The sequence below is a fragment of the Belonocnema kinseyi genome, chromosome 5 (assembly GCF_010883055.1).
Source record: "Belonocnema kinseyi isolate 2016_QV_RU_SX_M_011 chromosome 5, B_treatae_v1, whole genome shotgun sequence".
NCBI lineage: Eukaryota > Metazoa > Arthropoda > Insecta > Hymenoptera > Cynipidae > Belonocnema > Belonocnema kinseyi.
This window is the reverse complement of record NC_046661.1, coordinates 122,523,204-122,533,287: the sequence shown is the minus strand read 5'-3', so window position 1 is coordinate 122,533,287 and position 10,084 is coordinate 122,523,204. Positions and strand designations below refer to the sequence as shown.

The 10,084-nt window shown below is 35.3% G+C and overlaps 1 long non-coding RNA gene across 2 annotated transcripts; it reads right to left on the bottom strand.

The window, feature by feature from the left end:
- Positions 1 to 8,349: 8,349 nt before the first annotated feature.
- On the bottom strand, positions 8,350 to 9,832 carry LOC117173097. Of its 2 annotated transcripts, XR_004467105.1 has the most exons (4): positions 9,754 to 9,832; positions 9,536 to 9,683; positions 9,080 to 9,427; positions 8,350 to 8,996 (listed from the first exon to the last, which is right to left on the bottom strand). It is a non-coding gene; the product is annotated as an uncharacterized LOC117173097 (long non-coding RNA). The 2 variants fall into 2 exon arrangements; XR_004467104.1 differs by having other exon boundaries at positions 9,080 to 9,683.
- Positions 9,833 to 10,084: the final 252 nt, after the last annotated feature.

The window sequence follows — 10,084 nt, the reverse complement described above, 5'->3', positions numbered from 1 at the left end:
TTACAGTGTTTTATTTTTTTGTGTGTTCTAATCCTTTTTACATATGGTTTTTTACTTACACACTACTTAATTCATATATTCTATATTCTGCAAACTTCTTACAATTTTTAATTATTGAAATAAATGGAATTTGTTTAAATAATTTTTTTTTCTCGAAAATTAGTGTATTCCCCTAAAAATCATTCCTACTAGTCTAGTAGAATATTTATTATTATTAGTTAATTAATGTTTTATTATTCAAACAAATGGGATTTGTTTAAACAACTTTTTTCGAAATTTCGTTTTTCTTCCTTAAAAATTATTATAAATGTTGATAAATATTCCACTAGACCCAAAGTAATAATTTTTAAGGAAAAAACTAAATTTCGAAAAAAATTGTTTAAACAAATACTATTTGTTAAAATAATAAAACATTATTCAACCAATGTTAATAAATATTCTACTAGACTAATAGCAATAATTTTTAGGAAGAAAAAATAATTTTCGAGAAAAAACTTATTTAAACAAATTCCATTTGTTTAAATAATTAAAACTTAATTAACCAATAATAACAAATGTATCCACAAGACCAATATTTATAATTTTAAGTAAAAAATACGAAAGCACAGTGTTCAAAAGGTCGATTTCATGAAAAATTGACATTTTTGGTTTTAAGGGTAGTTTGCAAGTACTCGGGGGTTAAAATGTTTATAAATATAAGTTCAGTTAATAATATTTTAAGATTATTTTAATAATAATTTTTGTAATGCTTCCTTTCACGGAAAACTGAATTTGTTTAATCTATTATGTTTCTTGCAAACAAATTTATTGTATATGAGTGATATTAATGCTTGGCATAACTGTCATCAATTATATTTGAATTTAGAAGTATGAAGAAGGTTTTCTAAAGCTTGTCTTTTATCAGAAAAACGATGAGTTTCTAAAAGAACAAGATTTTTTGAAGTTTCTATTTTTCTTTTGAAGCCCTCAATAACACTTGTAATTTTATATATAATTGGTAAGCATAATTAAAAAGATTATTGAGGCAAATAAAATTTATAAACGTTTTAAAAATGAAAAATAAAATAAGCAAAAGCGCAGGCAGTGAGAAACTAACACCAACTATGAAGCTGAAGCAATACTGCCTGAGCTCCTGGCCGACATAAAATATATTTCGCCAAACTCTGCACATTGTTCCTTTTTGTGGATATTTCAAAGTCGATTTTCCCAAAATTGGCGAAAAATTTAATTTTATTGTATTCGAAAATGAATACTTAAGTAATGAGTTTTCATTTAAAAAATTAAAAACTAAAACTAAAAATGACAATTTTCGGACTTTTACGCATTATTCTATAATAAGGAGTTTATTTTAAACGTTACGATAATGTTAAATTTACATGTAATTACTACAGAAAAAGTGTTAGGTAGGAAGGGGGGTTAAAATTGGCAGAAAAAAGTAAAAATGGTATAAATAAATATCTTCTAATACTATATTTATATTGATATAGTGGCACAATATTAAAAAACAACAGTTCTAATAGATTCAGTACACATTTTTTAAATACAAGTATTATCATTTGCTCACATAAGACTTAGATCTAGATAATGGTTTGAAAACATGTTATAAGAACGCGTGTATTAAAAATATATATACACTTTCATATATTCTCAAGATAAATACAATTCTTTCATGAAGATCTAACAATAATTAGATGATACAAGATTTTAAATATAGGGAAATTTAATACCTTTTTGATATTTGGCGACGTTTCCATCGAAAATTCGCATATGTCAATAAATCATATTTTGTTTATTGTTAGAGTTTCCGAACGAATAGAAGAATAAACGAGGATGTCACATGCAGTGTGAGTAATTGCGCTATCGAGCACTGATTGGGAGCATGAATATTCAGCTTCAAACAACTCATGCATCAATAATTAATTCACCCTTACCTAGTAAATACAAGGCGGAACGAATCTGAAACTCATTTCACACGAGAATTTTTTCCCCAGATATTTCCGACTTGATCCAACAGGGGATAAATTTACCAACTTTAAACTTTTCGTTCATTCTAGCTTCGAAGATTTTTTTGCCATCTATTATAAGATATAATGATCTAATATCAACCAGAGTTCTTTCGGCCAGTAACATACCATTTCTTATTTGAAATTCGAATTTAAAAAATCGGCTTAGCAATACTTTCTACGCTCTCTTGTTTCTGCGAACGAAATGCTTTTGAAGATCCATTAGATTTCATAAGCGTGGCTTCTTTAATAGCCAAGTTTTCCACAAGAGCGTCGCAAATGAGGAGATGATCATAATGTACGCAGTAAAGCATTACATACACCCACACACTCATGACAGCAATTATTATGCGTCACTGGTATAATTATTAATAACTATCCAATAGACCTTGACACCCGCTGTACATTAACATTCACCTATATGGCTTCACCATGTTGAATAATTTCAGAAATCATCCATTGCAACGCTTTCATATATATATATATATATATATAAATCTGTATGAATTATACAGTGGTCGCAGGATTAGTTGCTCTTTGCATCTCGACTAGGAAATTATCCCCCGGTCGATGTCACAAGAGTCGCAAACTCCGGACATGAATAATCCCTTTGCTCTCTGGCTACGAAAATCAGTCAGGATATCAGAAGCTTCCTGTGTCCAGTATCAAAGGAAGTATAAATTTCTTTAGGCGATTTTCCCGGTAATGCTCTTAGTGTTTCTCTTGATAATTTATACACAGAAAGCTGATACTGACGTAACATTTAGCCTTATTGCTTCAGGTTTCGATCCATAAATAATAACATAAAAATTATTTGGAGTCTTATAGGGTTGATTAGAATGGGACAAGAAAAGTGACTTCGCAGAAACGTGTTTAATAATTAGCGACTCCTCTGCGACACCTATTGACCATTTTTACTGACCAGCTTTTACTCCTACTAGTCAAGCCCATTACATACCACTCGTAATATCACTTTCAGACATAAAAATTCATGTCAGATACTTCCTAGGAGCAAACACGAAGTTAAGTCTATCAGAGAAAGTGGACAGCTCTCCTGTATACTTTGGACCACTCCCATGGACCACGCTAACTTTATATTTAGTACGACGCCCACCAGTCATTAATACTAGCCACGCCCCGAGAATGTAATCTGGTCCATCCTAATAGTATTCTCTATTGAAGACGCCTTGATACATATTTAGCCTTTGATTACTTTCACCAGCTAGGTCACTTTTTCAAAGCCCAGTAGTCATGGTTACTAGAAACGCCCGAACACCATATCGAATAGTCATTGGATGGCAACTGCCACTAACCACGCCCATTTTGTACTTTAAAGAAATGTTTATTATTATTAGCTGCTCTCCTGGAAATCGTCTCAAGCACTATCAACAAGATTGGTCAATTAATAAAACCTCAATTTTCAAAAACTTCTAATAGCCACTGACCCGAGGGGCTGGTCACTCAGAAATCAGGAAGTCAGACTAACAATGACTGCCACCAGAATAAAGAAGATTTCATAGAGATCTCCTTCCGACTAACTCCAGATTTCTTGTGACTTACCTCGACACTCCCTCGAAAACTTAATCGCGCAGTACTTGAAACAGATCTCCCGAGTGTTCCCGACAGAGCTGCGAATCTTTCCGACAGGGACATCGCCGAACCGACCGGCAAGAGCGAGGCTTTTTGTAACGCACTGAGACTTACTGAGACTAACTGGAACTAACCAAGGAACAACGCAATACAATTTAGAGATTGATACTGACCTCCACAGGTTCTTTCGTAAGTTCGGGAGTCACCTGAAATCTCAGTTACCAGCCCTTCGCACTGACTCCGCCTGCCATCAATGTCAAATAAATACGCCCAGTTTCCTTTTCACTTACAAGAAAATTTCTCGAAGTATACTTTTTCGATAATAATGAAACAGAAGTTTACTACAGAGTTTCAAAAGCCAAACGGCGTTTTTCTTCTTATATCTCAAAAAACTTATTTTGTTCGGCAAAATGTAATTGTATCTCGACCAGAAACTCTGAACGTAAACTTGTTTTGACTCTGGGGGCCTGCTTGAAAGTTTTTCCGCAGAGGTTACTATTGACCACGTCTATTGATCGCGCCCAAAAACTAATATTCATCAACATTTGAAACATGCGATTATGAGTTTCTAATCAAGCATAAATTTTACGTACTTTATTACCCATTTTTAGTAAAACTAAGGGTTTAACTATTTTATTTAACTACATGATTCAAATTTGATGCAACGGATCTTTTACACTTTATTATACAAATTTAAGGTTTTTCGAACAATAAATTATTATAATTTCTACAGTCACCTGCTCACAAAGGGTCAATCATTATATTTAATTTTGCACACAATTTACAAACTTTTTGATGGAATTACAAGAAAAATTATTTATAACAGTCTATTCCTATACAAATTCTCTAAAATAACGAATTTATTACTTAGTTTACGTTCCCTTAGAGATTGAAAATCATATTGTAATGCTACTAAGAATTTTAAATGTTTTCAAATATAGTAAATGATACGCGGTCTTTAAAATAAGTCTTTATTTTTCATTGATCCTATCTCGATACTTTGGGTTAAGCCAGCACCCTCGCGTTTTTTTTAGAAATGGCGCGCTTGTCGGTTTAACCATTTAATCGTATAAATTCTTCGTACAAACGGAATTCTATTTTCTTATATTCTTGTGAAGCAGCTATAGATGTGCAAATATTTTGAAAAGTTTAATCGATTAAGTGCTTCGGTTTCTATGGTTTGTGTGTTTTTGCCTAATACAGTCGATTTTTCACTCAGATAATCGTAGTAATCCTGAGCCGGCACCAAACAGGTGGTCCTGAGTCGGCACTTTTTTGTTGCTTTTGTTGCTATTTGTGTATTATTTTATTTTATTGTGTTTCGATTCCATGTAACTCGTCTCTTGTCGTTTTTTAATTTGGTTGTGTTTTGACTGCATGTCGCTTGTCCCTGGTAGATTGCCTTTTATTTTCTGCGTTTTTTCATTGATTTTTCTCTAATACTATTTTCTCCTAGTCATGGGGTGCAATTTTAAACGCAAGAAACCAAAATGTGATACCCTTCCGTTTTGACACACATTGAGGGCTCAGGACCAGGGGGTGCCGACTTAGGACTACCATTTTGAGAAATAACAAAAATGTACTTTTTCACTTTGCGATGTATTGCGACCGCAAAATTCACTCCACGCTTCTCCGAACGACATCTAATTGTAGATAAAGGATCGTGGTACCTGATAAAAGAAATTAAGCTACGTTATCTTCTGTTTTTGGAAAAAAACTTACTGTGCCGGATTAGGACCAAAATACCCTATTATTTCATTGAATGTGTCAGTTCAGGCCCTTAACTATATTATTCATAGGCGTATATAGTTTTAAAGCCATATATTTATGCACAAGTACTTATTAAAATCGAAGTAAATTTTGTGAGCAAAATCTCAAAAACAATTTTATCTATTTTTGTCGTTTCCTAATGAATTTGAATGGCTCAATCGTTTGGACGAAGTGTGTTTACATATATTTCATTTGTACCGGAAGTACCAAATAAATTTCTTTGTTTCTTTTTAAATTATTAAAAATACCCACTTTCTACACTCTACGGCAACTCAAAGTTGGCCACTCTCTCGCAGACTCGCCTCCTAGAGCATACAGACGTTACCCCCGCATGCGAGGCTCTACGCGGTTGGAACTTTACTTCCCTAGCTACTCGTGGGATTAATGTGGCGACAAATCAAGAAAAAATAAATCGAAGTGAAAGCTAGGAGCTGTCTGAGGAGGAGGCGCCCCTAACTGAGGAGGCAATTATGGAAGATACCAAAGGGGGTGTTGGAGTGATGAGCGAAAAACGTGATGAAGCATTAGCTCACATTGAGGATCTAAGTGGAGTGTTGCAAGACATGAAGGTTTTCTGCGACAAAAAGAACAATATGTTCCTGAAGATAAGGCAGGGTTTAGAGAAGGCGCAGAATTTAACGGAGCAGTGGCATAAGCGACAGCGGGACTCAAACAGAAGAAGCCGTGAAGACTCTCGGTACCCACCGCGGGAAAAGAAAGAGGGAGCTCACGCTGAGTCCCATTGAGCTAAGTTATTCAAAGCCGAGGAGTAATAAGCCGAGGAGTAAGAAGCCGAGGGTACTAAGCGCTGCAGAGGTAGCGATGTCGACCCCCAACAAGGCGGAAAGGAGGAAAAACCTGTTTTAAAGGGCGAGAGAAAGTAGAAGAAAGTGCAGAGGCGAGGTCGACCTGAGGTGGTTGTAATAAACCCGGCCAAGGGTCTAGGCTACGCTGAGGTCCTGAAGGACCTCAAGCAGCAGATTAAGCCTGACTGCCTTGATGTCAAAATCAGGGGAGTCACGGCGACAAGGAATGGTGAGGTCCTAATTGAGTTGGGGCATTCAGCTGACGGCAGGACGATACTGTCGTCAGCCATTAAGGAAGTTGTCGGTGACGTGGATGTAGGTAATGTGAAGGTGAATTTGACGAAGAGAGTCTTTAGGGGTCACCTGAAGGCCTTCATAGAAATGAAGGAGGAACTAGCATCGCGGTTCCTGCGTACGGGATATTTAAAAGTTGGTTGGATGTCCTGCAGACTCCGAAGGAAGACGGTGGTCATGCGGTGTTTCCGCTGCCAAGGCTTTGGCCACGTGGCAGCAAGTTGCGAATGTCCTGATAGGACCAAGGCGTGTCGGACGTGCGGTGCGGATGGCCACAAGCCTGTAGAGTGTGTGAGCACTCCGCAGTGCTTCCTCTGTACTGCGCGTGCTGAGAAGCCCCGAACTGACCATCGGGCAAGTTTAATGCGCTGTTCGTCCTTCGGGGAGGCCACCCTGAGAAGGAAGACTCCAGAAGGACAGCTATGAGAAGACCAAGTAGGCAGAAAAGCGGGAAGCCGAGGCCACGGCTTATTAGCCTTATCCCCATGATCCTGAAGTAATGCGAAAGCGGATTCCAGGAGCACGGGTTGGTAGGAAAGGAGTTAAGGTTTAGTGGGTAGGTGCCGTTTGTTAAGTCCCACACTTGCATTCGTTCTTTGTGGACTGTGCGCTCATGTGTGCATCTTACATGTATGTATATTATGTATATATGCGTGATGTGCACATATTGGGCTTGTAGTCCCCAAGGTTCGAATGTAGTCAGTGCATGAGTATATTCCGTTCTTACTCCTTTAAAAAAAAACTCTTCTAGGTGAAATTTATTGTCAGTTACAAAGTTTATTTTTCATTATCGATTTTAATATAATTTTTTTTTTCAAAAGTTGGACAAAACAATGAAAAACGCAGCAAGATTCAATGACAATTGTAGTAAATTGTGCTTTGATTGGGAGAAATCTTCGTGCATTTTACGTTAAACAAGGCTTGTCTATTTGAAACATAATAAGCACAATTTCCTACTATTTTTATTTTATATTGCATCATTTTGACTTTGAAAAAATACCATTAAAAATGAGAATAATAAATCAATATCGCAGCTGATGATTAATATTGTCTACTTTATTAACTAATGTAGGGTTAATGGGGGCGAGTATGATAACAGGTTTTGTGTGATAACGAGACAATTTGGAATGAAAAACAAATTAATTATTAACTTTTTTATTGTAACACGAGGATTGTACCTTGTATCATTTGTAGGAAAAAGGTGAATCTCATTATTTATTGCTTTAATCAGTTATTTAAAAAAAGATATTCTTTTTTTAAAAACTGAGATGCTTTCATAGTTACTAAAATAGAATATTTTAAAATTCAGAGTTTCAGTGTTTTTTCACACTTATTACACTTCCCCTAATTACGGAGAATATAAAATCATCGGCACACACCATTAAATAAATATTCTGTTAATTGAAATAAAGAATGCTGTGCTATAAAGATAGCTTCATTCCTTCAGTGTTGCGTATTGCAGAAAATTATTTGTATTACAAAATTTAAATTGGAAATCTAAGAGTACTTGAAGTTCGACGAAGCTATTAAAATGCTATGAATTTCTGCTCTGGCGTTTCAGTAGGTCATCATTCATGTGTTTCTTTGCTTTAGTATAAAACAAGCCGCATTCCAGCACGTGTGTTTACCACGGGGAACTTCACTTTGCCCCAAAATTCGCCACTTGAACGTATATTAACACAGGATGTTGAATTGGCTACGCAGAATTGTCTAATAAATCATTGTAATTGAATCACGATGTTGTTCGAAATCACAGTATAATCCTCTCATTTTGTCTTGATTATTTATTGCACCATTATCCGTTATACACAATTACAAAAATGCGATACATACAGCGGATAGAAAAATGTGTAAATTTCAGTAAACACAAAGTATGGCATTAATTAAAGTGTTCTTACGATACAAATAAAGCTATTATATTTAGGAATGTGATACTATTTCAGTAAAAATTAATTCATAAACTGAGAGAAATGTCTGGTACTGGGAACGCGGTTGTGCATAGTTGGAAATGACCTTAACTTCTTTTTATAGTTGTATTGAGAAATGGCTCACCCGTTACGCTACCTACGAAAAGTGAACATTGGAATGAGAAAATTGATGCGACTATGTTGCATGGTTACAATGATCAGATTTCGAACGTTGCATCGACGAATTTCTTAAGTACCATATTTTGCTATGACAATTAGTGAGAAATGATTTTTTCTTTTTTTTTTAATACTTTGTAAGGTAAAAGTACAATAATTCACAATGAAACGTTCATAATCATTATCAAAAGTATCAATTGGAAATTGAAAAGTTAAAGTTCTTCTATCAAATGTACGATTATTCATAAAAATAATCGATAAGAATAATTAATCAATGTGAGGCCTTTTAAAAGTGTAATTTCAAAATCTATATAAACACAGTAATTTTGAAGAAGAAAAATGATTTTATTCTATGCAATGTAAAGCTTATTTGACTTTTCTCCAAATTCATATAATGTTTCTGTTTGTTACGATTAGAATGTGGATCACCGATCGATTCACGAGGCAATCTAGAAAAAAATAAAAATATTATGATGAAGAATATTGAGAGTAATAAGAAATTAGACTCAAACACGAGTTTAAATATTCTTACTTGCCATTCATTACGTTGAAGAGGTTGAAAGAAGAAAATATCCAACCCGAGTTGACGCGGGCATACCTAACACCTGACACAAGCTTCCTTTTTCCTATTGGCAGCAACTACATTTTTCTAGTAGTAGGAACGTCGAGTTGGTATTACAGTCGGGCCTCTCAATAAGATCAACCATGGGGCTTTAGGGGAAGGAATTTCCGAGAAGTGTGGTATCCCTACACTCTACCAAAAAGCTCAAGCGCTCGAAACGTAAGCAGGTCTCTTAATAAGAGCACTTGGACTCTCCTTGATTTTTCTGGTTCGTATAGAGTTAAACGTCTGTTTTATCCGTGTAATTCATGGTTATTTCTAAAAGATATTGCAGGGATCGATACATGGAAAACAATGCACTTTTTATTATTATTTTTTTAATCGTTGCGTTTAAGAACTAGAAAGTAATAAATAATCAAACTTCACCGAACGCTCTTATTGAGGAGCCTTGAAATGAATCCGGTAGAATTCAAACAAGCACGGTGGTGGGAGTACTGCTCGATCGCGGATTAGGACCAGCTTTCTTTTAGGAACCCTCTTGTTAAGAACTGTTTATTGAGAAGCCCGACTTATTCTGAGTGATTTTAAAATGGACAATTGATTCTACACTGCGAAGTAAAATATAATGATGTATTTATACGCACCTTTAATAGGAAATTATGCGCCAAAGGAGAGAACCGGAAATTTATTGAAGAGTATGTTCGGCTCGGAAACTCGCTTGCGGCTCATACTGTAAACATACAGAAGTCAATAAAATCCCTCTCCCCCGTGAGACATACGATATTTTACATAAGGAATGCATGGATATGGCCATGTTTTTTATGTTTTTGGGGCTGACTTTAAGGTGCTTTAAATGATTAGGGGTTTCGCCAGATCCATAATACGTCTACAACGATGAACTGTTCAATGTAACATTTTAAACACATGTTCTGAAAATAATTATACCGTCCTGGACATACATTTTTTTCCGAAAAA